The sequence below is a fragment of the Bos javanicus genome, chromosome 5 (genome assembly GCF_032452875.1).
Source record: "Bos javanicus breed banteng chromosome 5, ARS-OSU_banteng_1.0, whole genome shotgun sequence".
NCBI classification, from domain to species: Eukaryota; Metazoa; Chordata; class Mammalia; order Artiodactyla; family Bovidae; genus Bos; species Bos javanicus.
Genome location: NC_083872.1, coordinates 4,034,721 through 4,055,766, shown reverse-complemented (window position 1 = coordinate 4,055,766; position 21,046 = coordinate 4,034,721).

Sequence of the window (21,046 nt, the reverse complement as noted above, 5' to 3'; positions counted from 1 at the left end):
TGTTGGTGAGGATGTAGAGAAACGAAGCCCTGGTACACTGTTGGTGGGAATGTGAGTTGGTGAACCTACTCTGTAAAACAAAATGGAGGTTCCTCAAAAAACTAAAAAAATAGAACTAGCATGCTCATGGGTGCTCAGTCACTTAGCCTGACTCTTTGTTGACTCTATGAGCCCACCAGGCTCCTCTGTCTATGGAATTTTCCAGGCAAGAATACTGGAAAGTGAACTTGAAAATTGCTCAGCCATTTCTGACTCTTTAGTGGCTTCATGGACTGTACAGTCTATGAAATTCTCCAAGCCAGAATACTGGAGTGGGTAGCCTTTCCCTTCTCTAAGGAATCTTCCCAACCCAGGAATCAAACCTAGGTCTCCTGCATTGCAGGCAAATTCTTTACCAGCTGAGCCACAAGGGAAGCCCAAGAATACTGGAGTGGGAAGCCTATCCCTTCTCCAGTGAATCTTCCTGACCCAGGAATTGAACAGGGGTCTCCTGAATTGCAGATGGATTCTTTACTAGCTGAGCTACCAGAGAAGCCATGAACTACCATATTATCCCACAAGAAGCCCAGGAATACTGGAGTGGGTAGCCTATCCCTTCTCCATGGGATCTTCCCAACCCAGGAATCAAACCGGGGTCTCCTGCATTGCAGGCAGATTCTTTACCAACTGAGCTATCAGGGAAGCTGGAATGGGTTGCAATTTCCTCCCCCATGGGATCTTCCCATTCAGGGATTAAATCTGTGTCTCTTACATTGTGGGCAGATTCTTTACTACAAAGCCACCAGGAACCCACCCCTGCCCTCCACTCCCAGAACTAGTGTATGAACTAGCATCTGATTCAGCAGTTCTACCAATGGGTATATACATGAAGAAAATGAAAGCACTAATTTGAAAAAATAAATACATCCAATATTCATAGCAACATTTTTTATAATGGCCAATATATGGAAGAAATCTTAAGTGTATATCAAGTGATGAATGGATAAATAGTATAGATTATGTATATATAAATATAAAGATATATACAATGAAATATTATTCAGCCATAACAAATGGCATTCTGTCATTTGCAATGATGTAGATGGATCTAGAGGATACAATGCTTAGTGAAATAAATCATATAGAGGAACTACTATATTTTATCACTTATATGTGAAATCTAATAAATAAAATAAGCAAATGTATAAAACAAAACAGAAGCAGTCTCATAGACATAGAAAACCAACTATGGTTGCCCCTGGGGAGAGAAAAGTGGGTAGGGACAAGATAGGGGTATGGGATTAAGAGACACTATTGTGAATAAATCAGCAACAAACATATGTTATATAGTACTGAGAATTACAGCCATCATCCTGTAATTAAATGGAGTATAATCTAAAAAATGAGTCACCATGTTATACACATGAAACTAAAATAATATTTTAAATCAACTATGCTTCAGTAAAAATATATACGGGCACATTAAATATATTCTACAAAGATACGAAATAACCTAATATGATTTCTTGTAAACAATAAATCCCCTATTGAGAGTTAAATAGAAAGTATATGAATGCAGCTTTACTACATTGAATCAAATCAAAACCCTATATCTTAATATATTTTAGATTCACAGAAGTGAATAGGAATTGTTCTTCACTTAAAAGCATGCATTATTAAATTTCAGAGCCTAGGTTCCAAAATCAAGTAGAGATGTTGCATGACTGCTTTAGCAAAAGATACTAAGTCGTTCTTTTCCTGAGGATATTTATATGGAAACTAGCATGTTTGTCTTCATTTTTATTTATCCAAATAATTATATCAATCTTCTACATTAAAATTCTGAAAGAAATTTGGCTTTGAGGAAAAGAAACTGTTGCATATCAAATTTAAAGATGATCTAATTTTAAAACACAGACCTCAGAATTCTATAATTATATATGACTTAATATGCCTAAACACTTCAAATTTGCAACCATTACAGCAAAATCCGCTGACACCACTTTTGTTTCTCCACTTGGCTGCACTCCCGCTCTTCCCATCTTGAGAAGAAAGCCGGTCAGCCAAGGGGAAGCCCTGCCCCAGCTGATGACTGGTATATGCCTCATCACAGCCTGAGGCTGATTCTTCTCTCTGAGGAACTGGAAGCACTCCTTCAAGCTGCTGGTAAGCTTCAGTGGAGAGGAGGTAAGTGAACAGACTGTCCTTTAGAACTGGCCAGATTTCAGTGTCCATATTGAAAAACAGACTTCAAGAAGGTTTTTATTTTTTGTTTGTTTGTTTTATCCCCTTTACTCTTTAATGGTCTGTTCTTTCAACTGAAAGTTGTCCTATCTGGGTTCCATGGGTCTTGTTTTTATTCTAGCTCAAGGTGTATAGCCTTAAGCACAATTGCCACCTGACTATGTAATCTGTGTTGGGTAGTCATTCACTTCCCACAAGACATCAGGAAGATATTCTCTTGACAGTTCCCAGGTGGCCTAGTGAGACTCTCTTTATAGAATAGGATGTTGTCCAGTGCCAAGTGTTCCTCTGTCTCAGAAAAGGTCAGGCCACTCTGTATCAAAAGGGACAACAGTTTAATTTTCATCTGCTTTTTTGATTAAGTTCTCTGGTGTGCCTAGAAGCAGAGGGAGTGATTTCAGCTTGTTTATGCTTGAGCAACATTGTGAAATGAAGGAAGCACTATACTAGGAGTCAGAAAATTTGCGCAATGTTCTTTCACCTGTCTCTTGTTGGCTGATCATGCTCTCACATTGGGCCTCAGTTGCCTCCTTGGTAAAATGCAGTGATAATAATATTTACCCACCTAAAGTGAGGCTTGTATTAATATATGAGTTTCTTTGTAAATCCAGGTTTTAGTCACAGTAAAAATAAACAAGCTCATCTGAAATTACCAGTTCCCAAAAGAGGCCCCTATCCTAATAACAGGTAGAACAAAAAAATTCCAAGTAAAATGCTCACCACCCAGAGTAGTGGTAGAATCAATCTGTTGAGTGCTTACTTCTTATCCAGCCCTATGAAGGCGGTGAATGAAATACTGAACAAAATCAGCATCTCTAACCTCATAGAGATTACTGAGAAATGAAGAGTGAAACACTAGGGGTTGTGGTTGATTAGAATACCAAGTGCTGTGCCAAGCTCTTTATGTTTAAGAGTTCTCACCTGTGAACAATTACTTGTTCTCTCTATCAACAGTATTAGAATAAATGGATGGTTTCTTAACAAAACTTTCCTGCTGCCTCAGAATTGGCATCAAAAGCTTTATCTAATGGAGATTTATACTTGCATTCCAAGTTCAGAGAACTTCCAGATGTACTTTCCAAGTTAAGAGGTACAAAGAAGAAAGAGAGAATGCCAATTAATCAATTTTACAGGAAAAGGAATTCAAATCCTGGGAAAGCACTCTATTCCTGAAAGATCAACTGCTCCTTATCCCTTTCAAATCTCTTTCAGCCTTCATTTCCTTGGGGATGCTGTAGGCTCTGGACTGCTTTTCTATAGTAGACAGCAGTGTACAGAATTCTGCGATGCTAAGGCAAGCTCACTTCTTGGCTCTTGTTCTCCCACCTTCCCTAAGATATGTTACAGATAACTCCCAGATTCCCCAAACCACCCTCAATGAACTAGTGTCACACCCACTACTCAGATTCAGGAACAAATCTGGGGATGAAAAAGGTCAGGAAGCAACTTGTGCTTCTATCTCCTGCCAATCTCTTTCAGGCACTAAAACAATTTTTAGATAAGTGAAAATAACTGGTCTGACTGTACATGCTATCCCTCTCTGCACTTCAGCCCAGAAATAAAATATCTTCTTCCTCTTTAGAGTTCAACTAGCTCTTTTTGTATATAGCACAATGACTGTCATTATTGCAGGCAGAATTCTAAATGTTCAGTCTACTCTCCAGGGAGATTACTCTGCATTATTCAAGTGGAGCCATACTATCACATTAACTCTCAGCCGCAGAAGAGAAAGGAACAGGGGTGAGCCAGAGAGATGAAGCAGAACAGAAGGGAAGAGAGTTTTGAAACTTGAAATGGTCCAGACTCACTGCTGCTGGAAAGAGGTCATGTGGAAAGCATGGGGAAAAAAGGGGACTGTCTATGAGAAAAGACCACTTGCTGACAACCAGCAAGGAAATGGGGATCTCAGGTATACAGCTACATAGACATGGACTCTGCCTAAATAAGTCTGGAATTGGATTATAGCCAAAGCCTCCAGTAAAGAACGAGCCTTGCCAATATTTTAATTTTAGTCCTATAAGATCCATATAGATGGACCTACAAAAACTGTGAGATAATAAATCTGTGTTGTTTTAAACTGTTAAATTTTGAGTAATCTGTTGTGACAACAGTAGAAAATAAATATAGTCATTTCCTCCTCCTACTGTAAGGTACATTTGCCTTCCTGTCCCGAGGGAAAACTACAGAAGGAATGTAGGCAGCTCAGTCAGCGAAAGGAGCAAACAGATTGATGGGAGTCAAAATATTATTCATTTTATATTTTTTAACTTGATATTGGTGTGATATTCTATAATTAGATTATAAAGGCTTTGCCTTACCTTATACACAATGTAATATCTAAAATAGATGTGTGTGTATAAGAGAGAAATATTTGGATTAATACTTCTTCATATATTCGTATTCATTTTTGAAATGAATTGAACTTCATAATGTTAGAATAGGAAAAAGGAGTCCAAAATGGTGGTGACTGAAAGACAAAGAAGGGAAAAGCCCGTGAAAACAGAACAAAGGACTATCTGAGGACCTGAGGAGTGAGGACCTCAGGTAAAACAAACAGCCCTCCTGGATAGCCCAATTTACATAGGGCAGGCCCCGGGGTGAGGAGACAAATGCATAAAAGGAGGAAACCTAGAAGGATTGAGGCCTCTCTTCTATTCATCTTTTGGGTCAGACTCATTCTTCGAGGGTGTACTATTCTTTGTTTTTCCTAATAAAACTGAGCTGTGACACCGACTCATCCATTGCTTCAAATTTTTGCTGCGGCAAAACAGAACTGAGGAAGTTACAATCTCCTCTGACATCTATAGTGCCATTTCTTAGATTTAACCTGGCTGAAACAACTGCAGCTTGGCCCCTGCAAGACAGAGGCCAAGCACAGCAGAAACCCAACTTGGTGACAGCTTCCACGGTAGAAGCTGAACATGAAGAAAACCCAGCGCAGGGGAAGTGAAAAGAGGCCCACTGTGCTGGAAACTGGGACAGCAAAAAACAAACTCATCAGAAAGCTCACAAAGCACAATCTCAGATTCCAGAAAACCTTTGGTTAAGGTAGGAGATCCTTGCTCATATGGCTGGAAGGACATATAGCTAACAAAATCTTAACTCCTTTACAATCTCTCATTTCTTGTTTCCTCAAACACTCTGCAAACAGGCGAGCGGTGGTGGGTGTCCCAGGGTGTCCCGAAGGCTCTACTATCTGCTGTGTCTTAGTAGCCATTGCCCAAGTGGGTGGGGAGTTCTTCTGCTCTTAATCTTCTTTGTGCCAAGCATCAGGCCAGTGAAAATTGTGGGTACAGTTCAGGCATTTAGCAGTTTTTTCCAGCAGGATATGAGGGGGAATCCTTGGCACATTTTTCCCACTGCTTTTTCCTTCTGTCCTTCAGCTCCTCTCTCCATCTATGCCACTGCTTACAAAGTATTGAGCAGGTCACCATCTTTGCATTTCTGAAAGTTGTGTTTGAAACCGTTTACCTAAGATTAGGACTCAAACCTTTGTGGCAGGGACTCTGTGCTACACCTAGTCACTCAGTCATATCCAACCGGCACCTGAGCCTGGTCAAAACCCACAGTGCTTGGTTTTAGGACATAACAAAGCTCAAGCTCTTGATGTCTCATTGCAAAAAATTCAGTGAGACACAGTGATAGGTAAGAGGTGGATTTGTTCAGATTTGGAGAAAAGCAATCTCTAGATCCAACCATTCCATTCTAAAGGAGATCGGTCCTGGGTGTTCCTTGGAAAGAATGATGCTAAAGCTAAAACTCCAGTACTTTGGCAACATCATGTGACGAGTTGATTTGTTGGAAAAGACTGGTGCTGGGAGGGATTGAAGGCAGGAGGAGAAGGGCATGACAGAGGATGAGATGGCTGGATGGCATCACAGACTCGATGGACGTGAGTTTGAATGAACTCTGGCAGACGGTGATGAACAGGGAGGCCTGGCATGCTGAAATTCATGGGGTCGCAAAGAGTCGGACACAACTGAGTGACTGAACTGAACTGACATTCCATAGGGTGTGGGCCATTGCAGAGCAGTGGCCATGGAATGTGGTGTGGTGACTTCATATGCTAATGAATGTGAGGATCATTCCAACAATATTTGACTTGTCCTCTTGGACCCATTTGATTTTTTTTTTTTTTTGACCCATTTGATTTTAATAGGTTTGTGTTATGCCCTTGGGCTATGTCATTCTTTCAAAAGTTGTGCCCTGCCCCCTTCCTTCCTGTTTCACACTCTTTTCCTGAGCCCCATCCAGGCCCACAATGTTGCCTCTACAATATTCTGGATGGACAACCAGAAAATAGCTGGCCCTTGGGAGAGAAATATTGTGTAATATTCAATCTCTCTAGATATTCAGGCCTTCATCTTCCACATTTTCTACAACATGTGCAAAAGAACATCTCTCAGTGAACCCACTAGGGCAGGTGAGAGACACACAATGCCTGCTAGAAGTCCATCTGGTGGCATCCCTTCAGGGCAGTTGGGCTACCAGGGATAATGTTTATCACTTTCAGAGTTAGCCCTGTAGGCTGTTTGGGCCCAAACCCTTGCCACCCCTCTCCTAAAGTTGCAAACATACCCCTAGATCAAATCTCCACTCCACTTTTATGGAACATCTGGTCTGTTGTTTCTTATCAATTTGTTTTTAAGCCACTTACTAAATTCTGCAAACAGGACCCTACCCCATTGTAGGCAATGTCACTCCACCCCACTTATTATTATTAAAATACTCCTAAAGCCCCTAGCAGGACCAGATAATCTGCTCCTTTGTCATTGCTTCTGTTATTACCTAAAGTGGGTCTATGACAATGAGATGTTTAGCATTGGAGACATCCTAAGCTGTTCTTATGAAAGACTAGTGGAGGAAATCAACGACTTAAATTCCCTCAGAGCAATAAGAGAATAATGCTTATGGCTGTTTCACCAGGTTCCTGGTCTCAGGGCACAGGCTTGGATTGCTTTACTTCAGGGTATCCATTCCCATCCGCAGTGGACAAACCTGCAATGAGTTAAGATGACAATATCTTAATCTTATCCAGCACTGGTCATGGTGGAGACCTTGGGGATGCCCAACTCCAGCCTGGGGTCCCAGGTGGTCAACATGCCTCAACCTGCCTAGGGATCTTGTTCTTTGAAGGTTGTCATGCCTCAACCTGCTTGGAGATCCACCAGTCCAGGAGTCCCAGGAGGTCGACATGCCTCAACCCGCTCAGGGATTTGATCTCCAGGAGGCTGTCATGCCTGAGCCTGCCTGGGGATCTGCACCTGGCCTGGGGGAGCCTTGCTCTGAGGTTGCAACAGTACTGGGTAGGATAAGCTTCAAAAAGATTCACCCCTAAGCAAGTCTACCCATGAAAATAGAAGGAAGCCTATTAGCTGTGGAACAATGCCTGGTCTCAGCAATAACTCAGGAGTCCAACTAGAACCCCATTGCCTTTCTGGAAAGGCTAAAAGTCCCTCTAAAAGTTTACCAATCTGGACTTAGACTCTTATGAGGGACTGGTGGCTTTAAAGGACAATGTCCTGTCCCAATGTGCATCAGACATCAGGATAAAGTTACAACAGCTACTGCAGCAGGACCCTGTTGCCTGTTTAGATGAGATGGTCCAGATAGCCACCAATACCTTTTATAACAGAACAGGAGAGGGAGGCCAAGGCCAAGAAAGGGAGAAAAGGAAAGAGATAAGGCATGACCAGGTGCTGGCTGCCCTCCAGGGAAGCCCTATGGTAAACCCCAAGTCCTTGAAGGACAAGGCATGAGATAAATGCCTAATCTGTAGACAGTGGGGGCATTGGGCCAAAGAGTGTCCAAACCGTGGCAAGTCTCTTAAAATGGCTTGCTACAAATGCCATCAATTGGGACATTGGGTGGCACCCTGCCCTTGGGTCCCAAGAGCCTCAAGGTCAAGCACCAAGCCTTTCCTTATGATGGTTCAACAGGACTGAGGTGGCCCACTCCATCCAGCCCACCTGTCACAGATAACCATCATGGAGCTGGAGCCAAGGGTGCAACTGGATGTGGCAGGAAGATCCAAGAATTTCTTGGCTGACACAGGTGCTACCTACTCTGTCCTGACCTCCTATTCCAGAGCCTTCTTCTTAAAATCTTGTAACATTTTTGGGTGCTACAGGAAAAAATAATTACAAAAGATTCACCCAAGCACTTCTTCATTGCTGGCATGGGCAAATATTTTCCCACCAGTTTCTGGTGGCACCTGCAACTCCCTAATTGGGAAACGATCTTTCCTGCCTTCAAAATCTTGCAGCTATTGCTGTCCTGATAGAAGATGCCTTAAAACTCTCTCTTGGGGGCAAATTAACTATTTTTACCAGCCACCAAATGAAACAACTCCTGAATGGGAGAGGCATTTATGGATGTGTGATCAAAGAATCCTCAGATATCAAGTAGTGCTGATGGAAAATCCAGGCTTGACTATGTCCCCTTGTGAGTTTCTTAACCCAGCCACCTCCTGCCTACTCCCGAGGACTCTCTCCCTTTCACTCTTGCCTATAAACCTTGGACCACTGGACAAAATCCTGAGAGGGATTGTCAGAAGATCCTCTGACCAATCCTGAGTCAATCTGGTACACTGATGGAAGCAGCTTTGTCTTGGATGGAACAGAAGAGCCGGATATGCACTAGTACCCAATTTTGAGACCATAAAGGCTAAACGTTTGCCACCAGGTACTTCAGCCCAATTAGCTGAGCTCATAGCCCTGACTCGAGCTTTAGAGTTGGGAAAAGGAAAAAGAGTATCCATTTACACTGACTCCAAGTATGCTTTTCTGGTGCTACATGGACATGCTGCTATTTGGAAAGAAAGAGGCCACTTGATCACCCAAGGGTCCCAAAGCAAATATGGTGATCAAATACTTAGGCTCTTGGAGGCAATCCATCTGCCCATTGAGGTTTCAGTCTCCCACTGTAAAGGACACCAAAAAGGGACCACGGAAGTAGCACGAGGGAAGAAAGCAGTTGATCAGGCAGCTAAGAGAGCAGCATTACAGAGCAATGACCTAATAGGGATTGCCACCTTTGTTCCACAGATGAATTTGCCAGAAACTCCTTCATATACTGAAGGTGAGACTCTTAAAGCTAAGAGTGAGGGCTTTCAAGAAGATCATATGGGGTGGTTCCACAAGGAGGGACTCCTTTTTCTGCCTGGGAACCTCCAATGGAAGTTGGCTAACTCTTTACTTGCCACCACTCATTTAGGGGAAAAGGCCCTCCAAAGATTACTAGAAAGGTTCTTCAGAGGAACAGGTCTCCAACGACTATAATGTAAGTTGTCTCCTCATGTCCTACTTGCCAGTTAAATAACCCCAAGGTGCTCAAAGACCCCAGCTGGCCCAGCCCATCCAAAGACGTGGGACCAATCCAGGAGAGGACTGGCAGATGGACTTCACCAAGATGCCAGTTTCTCAAGGGTATAAGTACCTATTAGTCATGATAGATACATTCACAGTATGAATTGAAGGCTTTCCCACCCAGACTGAGAAGGCTGAGGAGGTGGTAAAAAACTACACCATGAAATCATTCTGAGACTTGGTCTGCCCAGGTCATTACAAAGTGACAATGGGACATCATTTACTTCTAAGGTCACCCAAGGGGTCTCAAAAGCATTGGGCATTACTTATTATTTCCATTGTGCCTGGAGGCCTCAGTCTTCAGGATAGAAAGAGCCAACCAATTGTTAAAATAAGCAATGAAAAAGATAACCCAGGGGACCTCTATGGGATGGAAGGAGGCTTTACCAATAGCTCTCATCCACACCATATTGTCCCTAAGAAACAGGTTGGTCTTAGTCCTTATGAGACCTTTTGTTCATGTCAATTACCTCTTCCTTGATCCATAAGCTCAGTCCCTCTGGTCTTATGCCATGGCCATTGGGCAATTCCAACAGGATATACGCTTGTAGGGTGTCAACCAGGACCCAGATGATTGTAAAGAGCCACCACTATATGCTTCAGAGACTCAAGTCCTAATTAAAGTCTGAAAGATGGGTCCTCAAACACTCAACTCCAGCCCACATGGAAGGGCCCTACCCTGTAATACTTTCTACCCCCACAGAAGTCAAGGTACCAGGATGCAACTCCTGGATTCACTACTCACTAGTCAAATCGTGGAAGAAAACAGAAGAGGACACTCAGTATACCAGTGAGCCCCTAGGAGATCTCAGATACCTATTCAGGACTACAAATGAGTGTCATTCTAATGAACACCCCCAAAATTAAATTTCTGAGGAGAAGATTTCTCAGGACAGCTCTAAAGAGCCACCACAGCTTGCCAGGGGTTGTACTTCAAAAAAGACAGTTTGTACTTCAAAATAGATCTCCTGATCCCTAAACAAGGAGGGCCTTGAGCCATCTTAAATGAGAGGTGTTGTTTCTGGGTAAATACCTCTAGATAAGTTAAAGAAAGTCTCATGATCTCAAGGAAAACATTTAGATCCTACTGGATCTCAAAGAACAAGCTGGAGAGTTCTCAGGGTGGCTATAATCTTTCTTTGGGGGATCCTTTTCTTGGCTGGTGGGAATTTGGAGTTGGCTAATGCCCCTACTAATCCTTGTTATCACCATATTGATGCTGCTTATGATTGTTCCATGTGTTATCTATTGTCTAACCCATTTTGTCTCTGCTCAGGTCAACAAGCTACAACATGCAGTGCCAGTTTAACAAGGATATATAAAACTACAGCCAACCACAGAAAATATCACTCACCCTTAGATGGACACCTCTATAAGGACTCTGAGGCTTGAGACTAGCAAGTGGGGAAGGCCCAATGCCCCTCACTGTCTCAATTCAGGGGAAAGTAGCCAGAGAGACTTTGATGCCCCTATTCCCAAAGAATTGGGCCTACCATCTCTTGAGGGGGGAACGTTAGGTAGTTTGAATAGGAAAAGGGAGTCCAAAATGGCAGTGGCTAAAAGATAAAGAAGGGAAAAGCCAGTGAAATAGAACAAAGGAAGGTTTGAGGACAAACAGCCCTCCTGGCTAGCCCAATTTACATAGGGCAGGCTCAGGGGGGAGGAGACCTAGAAGGATTGAGGCCTCTCTTCCCTTTATCTTTTGGGCTCGCCCATCCTCACTTCTCCAGGGTGCACTATCCTTTGTTTTTCCTAATAAAACTGAGCTGTAACACCAACTCATCCATTGCTTCAAATTTTTGCTGCAGCGAGACAGAACTGAGGAAATTACAAACTCCCCTGACAATATATTCACTATTCTTTCACTCGAACCTCAGTAAAACATCATGAATCCTTATGTGTGAACTATAAAGAAACTGAGCCTCAAAAAAATTTAGGGCTCTGCCTAATGTCAGTAAAACAAAATTTTGACGACAAAGTAGAGCCAATTCTAGGGAAATGAAATGTCTAAAGTTACTGAACATGCAAAAATAACCTGAGATCATCAGATCTTGAAGGCGGGGAAAAAAAAAAGCAAAAACTAGAAGATAGTTTGGCCAGGTGTAAAAATACCATAGGAACAGTTTGTGTCTCATGTTTGACACGATAAGAACAGAGAAGTTTTCCATTAATAGACTTAAGCTGTCTTATTATTATTTCAAAATGAGGCATTTCCATAGCAAAGGGTCAATGTGACAGAATAGAGTGAAGTAGACCACCATAGCATGCACTCAATAAATATTAAGCATAATTACTCTGCACAGACATCAGTTGAACAACTCAACTGAATAGCATTTAAACTTAAAAACAAACAAACAAACTGTTCTTCTTCTCATAAGTTTACTAGTTTGGGGTGAGGAGTAGAAACAGGACTAGTCTAGATCTAGTAGGTCTCTTGTACAGGAGGAGGGTCCTATAATACCATCTGTACAATCACACATGTTTTTTCTAAAGAAGCCAAAGAGAAACAAAGGAAAATCAGTATTAGCTGAAGAATTATAGCCCCCCACACTATGGGGCCAACAGATTCTGTACCACTAACATGGAGTTGCTGTTTTCAACTTTCTTTTCTGTGCATCTTCTCAACTAGAGAAGTAAGCGCAAGAAGAGGTCCAGGGAAAAGAACAGACCTTGTCTCTCTCCAACCCAAACTCATGGAAGGAGCTATGAAGCTAGACTAAATCTGAGAAGGAACAGGATTTTGAATCAAATAGTTGATTGCAAACATTTTAAATGATTGAAATTCATGGACTCAAATGAGAAGCAATTATAGTAATCAACTACACAGTGGGAAGGGAGATATCAAAGTTTGTAGCAAGTATTAGAAACAATAGAAATGTTTTCTACTTGTACTTTAATGATTTTCAATTCATTGGGCAAACTAATCTCATATTACATTGTTTATGTCAATATCTATATATCTAATATATGTAATTTTATGTTCAGGAGTATCCCACTAAAGCAGCCACAAAAAATTTAAAAATTTATTCAAATGCTCTTCAGATGAGCCATTAAACTCATGTCTGTGCAGGGAAATAATTAATTTATTGAGCACTTACTATGAATAGGACAGTGTTCTAAATATTTTACATGCAACATTAATCAAATTATCAAAACTACCTTAATGGCCTTGGTAAAACAAGACGATTGATACACAGCAAATTTAAATACTGTGCACAGCTCAAAATTGTTAAGTACCAGAGCTATGATTTGAACACAAAGTTGAACACTGGAGTTTTTGTGCCAAATTTCCTGATCATGGAAAAAAGCACAAAAAGTTCAAAACATAAATTCAAAGTTCACTTCAAACTGTTTCAAAGCTAGAAGGATAAATCATAGATAGTTAAAGAATTAACCTACTTCCTCAAAAAATATTTGTTTTTACAATTCCTTGACTCAATTTCACTGGCTTGACAAACATAATAAACAAATTAAAACTATTGCATCTTCATGTCTTTTTCTATTCTCAAAACAATCCATTCTCAAAAATCTCTTTGAGGTTACTTCTTTTTCTTTCCCTTTTTTATTCTTCTAGAAATCTTACTAAATATATGTTGGAGACCCACCTTTGATTTTTCTGTGCCTTGATTTCTTTTACTATGCAGTCTGTCTCATTACATTGCCTTCTAGGAGATTATAGTGATATAACAGATACATTGAAATTGATTTACTACGTATTTTGATACCATGTACTGCAGTTGACATTTTACCTATTTGCATTCACAACAACACTAAAGATGCAAAAATTGTTATAATTTCCATTTGACAGATAGTCCAAGAATAATAGGGAGGTTAAAGAATCAAACCAATTCGGTTTGACCACAGGACCTGCAGTGTCAGCTTCTGCCTTTATTGCTGGTTTCTGTTCATTCATTTTTTCCTTAGCAAGATTTAGCATACTCTTTATCATTCCTATCTAAATTTTTAAAAATTTAGCTTCAAAGGTGATATTCATCAATTCCAAGATTTTCATGTGATCTTTCTAATCTCTCTGTACACAAAACACCCTACTTGTTTTTTGAAACTTAATTAAACATCTACATTTTGAGGGTTTAAGCTTGTGTTGTTGTGAAAGTTGCTTAGTTCTGTCTGACTCTGTGCAACCCCATGGACTGTCACTTTCCAAGCTCCTTTGTACATGAAACTCTACAGACAGGAATATGGTGTGGGTTGCCATTCCCTTCTCCAAGGAATCTTCCTGACTCAGTGATCAAACCTGGGTCTCCTGCACTGCAGGCAGATTCTTTACCATCTGAGCCACCAGGAAGCCCCAATTAAACCTTTATCTTTTGAGTGTTTAAGCTTATTCACTACAGATGGTGACTGCAGCCATGAAATTAAAAGATGCTTACTCCTTGTAAGGAAAGTTATGACCAACCTAGATAGCATATTCAAAAGCAGAGACATTACTTTGCCAATAAAGGTTCGTCTAGTCAAGGCTATGGTTTTTCCTGTGGTCATGTATGGATGTGAGAGTTGGACTGTGAAGAAGGCTGAGCGTGGAAGAATTGATGCTTTTGAACTGTGGTGTTGGAGAAGACTCTTGAGAGTCCCTTGGACTGCAAGGAGATCCAACCAGTCCATTCTGAAGGAGATCAGCCCTGGGATTTCTTTGGAAGGAATGATGCTAAAGCTGAAACTCCAGTACTTTGGCCACCTCATGCGAAGAGTTGACTCATTGGAAAAGACTCTGATGCTGGGAGGGATTGGGGGCAGAAGGAGAAGGGGACAACAGAGGATGAGATGGCTGGATGGCATCACTGACTCGATGGATGTGAGTCTGAGTGAACTCCGGGAGTTGGTGATGGACAGGGAGGCCTGGCGTGCTGCCATTCATGGGGTCGCAAAGAGTCAGACATGACTGAGCGACTGAGCGACTGATCTGATCTGATTACAAAGTACTGTTTATCAATTATTTGATCTCTATTTCCTGTGATGTAAAGTTTCCTTCCTGTTGGATCTTTCAAATATCAAAAATTCTCTACAGACTGCATCTCACATTCTTTACTAGCGGAATACTTTATCATCAGTCTCAATAAGAGCTCTGATAATATAAGAAGCATGCATCATACTGTTAGGCTGTTTGGTGGACTTTACCCTCTGCGGATTAGCATTCTTGACCTTGCACTCACAGGTAACACAGACCAAATTCTTATCATTTGTGACAGCATTTACTTTTTCCTCTGAATATTCAAAGTGGCAAATGATGGCTTCATCCCGAGTTGAGAGCAAATGTAATTAGCAGACATTGGTATTTCCCTAGGTTCCAGAGATCATATAGGAAGCCTGGTCTCCTCACTTCACCCCGCCCCTGTATGTGTAAGTAAGTAATTGTTAGTCTCTCAGTCGTGCCTGACTCTTTGTGACCCTATGGACTGCAGCCAACCAGGCTCCTCTGTCCATGAGATTTTCCAGGCAAGGATAATGGAGTGGGTTGCCTTTTCCTTCTCCAGGGGATCTTCCTGACCCAAGGATTGAACCCAGGTCTCCTGCACTGCAGGCAGACTCCTTACCAACTGAGCTACAAGGGAAGCCCAACCCCTATATGTGTAAGGAGTTGTCTGTCAGTTCCAAGGTGCTAATGGATTCAAATTTTTGTTACTCTTGCTTCTTTGGTATTTCTCTTTCTACCTAGGTCTTTACAATCTCTTCTTTCTTTCATTTTTAAGTGCATAGTTAACATTTTTTCAACACTATGAACCAGAATGGAGAAAACACTACTGGTTTTTTGGTCACCTGGACCAAAACTGCTTATGTTTTAAAGAAACAAAGTTATAAAAGAAGCTTTAAGAATGCAATAGTGGCAATTTATAAGATATATATATATATATATATATATATATATATATATACATTTCTTTTCTTCACAGAAAAAATAGAGCTAAAACAGCACTCATCTCTCTGAATAAGTTATTTAAGAATTTAATATCACAAAATATTTTAAAATTAAAAGACAAGTGAATTCAAATTTTATGTTTGATAAAAAGCCTTAACAGGAATTTTGTCTAACTATAAAAGATGTTATTTATATGTGATGCAAAATCAAAGCAATTATAAGTGCATATTTTCAATTTTTCTGTTCCTTGTTATTCAAGAGGTTTTTTAATTGAAATGAAATAATCTAAATTTTACATTAATTAATTTATCATTTTACCATAACAATCTTTCATTTTTATTTTTCCTGGGAAGATAAGAGAACATAGCTTTTGTTAGAACTGGTTGTGAATAGTAAATATAAAGTAAATATAAACTTGCTTATACAGAAATTTAAATGCTCAAGGAATATACAGCTACTCAGTTCATAGTGTAGTCATTTATTCCTGAATTGTCTTGTTTTTGTTCACTTCTTCTTCTTTCTTTTAGTTTTCTCTTCCATAATTATTTATTAATATTTGAAACTTTCCCTAACTCTTCAACCACAATAACAACAAATTTACTCTCTTAGGTACTTGTTTTAGGATAAACTCAAAAACATTTTACTTATCATTTCATACCTTACTAGCTTCCCAGGTGGCTCAGACAATAAAGAATCCACCTGCAGTGCAGGAAACCTGAGCACTTAGACTTAGGAAAACTGAGTGCTTAGACTGAGTGACTAAGCACAGCATACAGCAATTATATGACCCTAAGGACAATGATCACAAAAATAATGCCTAAAAGCACAGAGAAATCAATGATTTAAGTTTTACTTTGGAGAACTGAAAAAAGGAAAGCAAACTAAGTTGAAAGAAAGCAAAAAGATAAATAATAAAAATTAAGCAGAATCAATGAAATTGAAAATAGAAAACCAAAAGAGAAAATTTAAACAAATGAGAAAAATTGGTTATTGAAAAACATATATAATCAATACCCCCTAGCAAAGCTAACTTAGAAAAAAGATACAAATTAGTAATATCAGAAACGGAAGGAAGGGCTTTACTATAGATCACTTGGATATTAAACAAGATAATCAAAGAATGCTATGAACAACCCTATTTCACAAATTAGATAAGTGAAATGGACCAGTTTCTTGAAAGACACAATCTGTCAGTCTCACCCAAGAATAAAGAGATAATCTGAATAGGCCTATAGCTATCAAAGAAATTTAATCAATAGTTAATAAGCTTCCAAAACAAAAAACACCCAGTCCAAACATTTAGGAAGAAATTGTACCAATTCTTTATAAACTTTCTCAGAAGAAACAAATAGAATCTTAACTCATAATGAGGCCAGATTACCCTAATACCAAACCAGCCAAAGACATTATAAGAAAACTATATCTTTTCATCACAAGTAAAGAAAACCAATATCTTTCATAAACATAGATGCAAAAATTCTCAACAAAATTTTATCTAATCCAAACAAAATATAAAAATATTTGTGCATCACAACCAAGTGGGATTTATCCTAGGTAAGCAAGACTAGTTCAACATTTGAAAATCAATTAACTGCATTAACAAACTGAAAAGTTAAAAAAAAAATCACATAATCATAACAATAGACACAGAAAAATATATAGTAAAATTCAACACTGATCCATGATAAAAACTCTCAATAAACTAAGAATAAAAATAAAATACTGAAAAATCTAGCTAAAGCAATCAGTGAGGAAAAAAGGAATAAAAGGTATACATATTGGGAAAGAAGAACTAAAAATGTCTTTGTTCACAGATGAAACAATTGTCCTTGTAGAAAATCCAAAAGTAATAACAAGCAACCTCTTGCAAGCAATATGCATTATATGAAGATTGAAGGATACAAGGTTAATATATAAAAGTCAATTGCTTTCCTATTTACCATTATGAACAAATGGAGTTGAAATTAAAAACACAATATTATTTACTTTAGTGTCCTTTAATTTATATACTTAGGTATAAGTCTATAGGAAGAATACTACACAATTCTGATGAACAAATCAAAGAACTAAGTCAATAAATGGATACATAGTCATGGACAGGAAGACTCAATATTGTCAAGATATAAATTCTTCCTGGGTGGAGCTAGTGGTAAATAACATACCTGCCAATGCAGGAGATGTAAGAGATGTGGGTCTGTTATCTGGGTCAGGAAGGTCCCCTGGAGGAGGGCACAGCAACCCACTTAGGTATTCCTGCCTGGAGAATCAGGCAAGAGGACCCTGGACAGAGGACCCTGGTGGGCTACAGTCCATAGGATCACACAGTCAGACACAGCTGAATTGACTTAGTATGCACAAATTCTTCCTAACTCGATCTATAGTTTCATCATATCCTTATCAAAATCCTAGCAAGTTACTTCATGGCTAATTTTGCTATGAACGAAAGATTTCTCTAAAAAATAAAGTCTCTTAGAAAATTTAAAGAGGATTAGTGTCAAGACTATGTTTAAAAGTTGGAGATTATTTACAGAAATGAAAATCTATGTGGAGAAAACTAATACTACATTCCTATGACACCTAGGTGGAGAAGGCAATGGCAACCCATTCCAGTACTCTTGCCTGGAAAATCCTATGGACAGAGGAGCCTGGTAGGCTGCAGTCCATGGGGTCGCTAGGAGTTGGACACGACTGAAAGACTTCACTTTCACTTTTCACTTTCATGCATTGGAGAAGGAAATGGCAATCCACTCTAGTGTTCTTGCTTGGAGAATCCCAGGGACGGGGAGCCTGGTGGGCTGCCATCTCTGGCGTAGCACAGAGTCGGACACGACTGAAGTGACTTAGCAGCAGCAGCAGCAGCAGCAGCATGACACCTAGGAATTACAAATTCAATTTAAATAAACATTTGTTAAAATTCTAATATGAGCAGTTGTAATATGGTAAAAACAGATTATTGGTTTGCAATAAGAACTAAATATATTCCATAGCTTTTAAATTTAACTTATGAGTTATCTTTCAGCTATTATTTATTTTGACCCACATGAAAATTAAAAAAAAATTAATTATAAGATAATTGCTTTACAATGTTGTGTTGGTCTCTTCTGTGCAACAATGTGAATCAGTTATGAGTATACAAATATTTATACCCTCTTGAATATCCCTCCCACCTCCTCATCCAACCCATCTAGGTCATCACAGAGCAGGACGATGAGCTCCCTGTGTTATATAGCAGCTTCTGACAGACTACGTATTTAATACATGGCATTGAGTATACATCAGTGTTTTCTCTTAGTTGTCCCACCCTCTCCTTCCCCCACTGTGTCCACAAGTTCAGTCTCTCTGTCTTCATCTCTCTTCCTATCCTGAAAATAGGTTAATTGATATCACTTTCTAGATTTCTTTTATATGTATTAATATATGATATATGTTTTTCTTTTGGACTTATATCACTCTGTATGACAGACTCTAGATTCATCCATCACACAATTGACTCAATTTTGTCTCTCTTTATGGCTGAGTAATATTCTATTGTATTTGTAGTACCACATGTTCTTTATCCATTTATCTGTTGATAGATAACTAGGTTGCTTCCATGTCGTGGTTATTGTAAATAGTGCTACAACAAACATTGCTGTCCATGTGTCTTTTAGATATTATGGTTTTATCAGGGTATATACCCATGAGAAAAAGAAATGCAAAAAGGCAAAATGTCTAGGGGGCCTTACAAATAGCTGAGAAAAGAAGAGAAGCTAAAGGCAAAGGAAAAAATGAAAGATATACCCATTTGAATGCAGACTTTCAAAGAATAGCAAGGAGAGCTAAGAAAGCCTTCCTCAGTGATCAAAACAAAGAAGTAGAGGAAAACAATAAAATGGGAAAGACTAGAAATCTGTTCAAGAAAATTAGAGATACCAAGGGAATATTTCATGCAAAGATGAGCTCATTAAAGGACAGAAACAGTACCTAACAGAAACAGAAGATATTAAGAAGAGGTGGCAAGAATACATAGAACTATACAAAAAAAGATCTTCATGACCCAGATAACCACGATGGTATGATCATTCACCTAGAGCCAGTCATCCTGGAATGTGGGTCAAGTGGGCCTTAGGAAGCATCATTGCAAACAAAGGTAGTGGAGGTGATAGAATTCCAGCTGAGCTATTTCAAATCCTAAAAGATGATGCTGTGAAAGTGCTGCACTCTATATGCCAGCAAACCTGGAAAACTCAGCATTGGCCACAGGACTGGAAAAGGTCAGTTTTCATTCCAATCCCAAAGAATGGCAATGCCAAAGAATGCTCAAACTACCACACAATTGCACTCATCTCACATGCTAGTAAGGTAATGCTCAAAATTCTCCTAGCCAGGCTTCAGCAATACGTGAACCGTGAACTTCCAGATGGTCAAGCTGGTTTTAGAAAAGGCAGAGGAACCAGAGATTAGATTGCCAACATCTGCTGGATCATTGAAAAAGCAAGAGAGTGCCAGAAAAACATCTATTTTTTCTTTATCGACTACGCCAAAGCCTTGACTGTGTGGATCACAACAAACTGTGGAAAATTCTTAAAGAGAAGGGAATACCAGACCACCTGACCTGCCTCCTGAGAAATCTGTATGCAGGTCAGTAAGAAACAGTTAGAACTGGACATGGAACAACAGACTGGTTTCAAATAGGAAAAGGAGTAAATCAAGGCTGTATATTGATACCCTGCTTGTTTAACTTATATGCAGAGTACATGATGCAAAATGCCAGGCTGGAAGAAGCAGAAGCTAGAATCAAGATTTCTGGGAGAAATATCAATAACCTCAGATACGCAGATGATACCCACCCTTATGGTAGAAAGTGAAGAACTAAAAAGCCTCTTGATGAAAGTGAAAGCGGAGAGTGAAAAAGTTGGCTTAAAGCTCAACATTCAGAAAACAAAGATCATAGTGTCCAGTCCCATCACTTCATGATAAATAGACGGGGAAACAATGGAAGCAGTGACAGACTTTATTCTTGGGGGCTCCAAAATCACCGCAGATGGTGACTGCAGAGATGAAATTAAAAGACACTTGCTCCTTGAAATAAAAGTTATGATCAACCTAGACAGCATATTAAAAAGCAGAGACATTACTTTGCCAACAAAGGTCCTTCTAGTCAAAGCTGTAGTTTTTCCAGTAGTCATATATGGATGTGAAATTTGGACTATGAAGAAAGTTGAGCACTGAAGAATTGATGCTTTTGAATGGTGGTGCTGGAGAAGACTCTTGAGAATCCCTTAGACTGCAAGGAGATCCAACCAGTCCATCCTAAAGGAAATCAGTCCTGAATGTTCATTGGAAGGACTGATGCTGAAGCTGAAACTCCTATATGTTGGCCACATGATGTGAAGAACTGACTCATTGGAAAAGGCCCTGATGCTGGGAAAAATTGAAGGCAGGAAGAGAAGGGGATGATAGAGGATGAGATGGTTTGATGACATCACCAATGAGATTGACATGAGTTTGATTAGGCTCTGGGAGTTGGCGATTGACTGGAAAGCCTGGCATGCTGTAATCCATGGGGTCACAAAGAGTCAGACCCGACTGAGAGACTGAA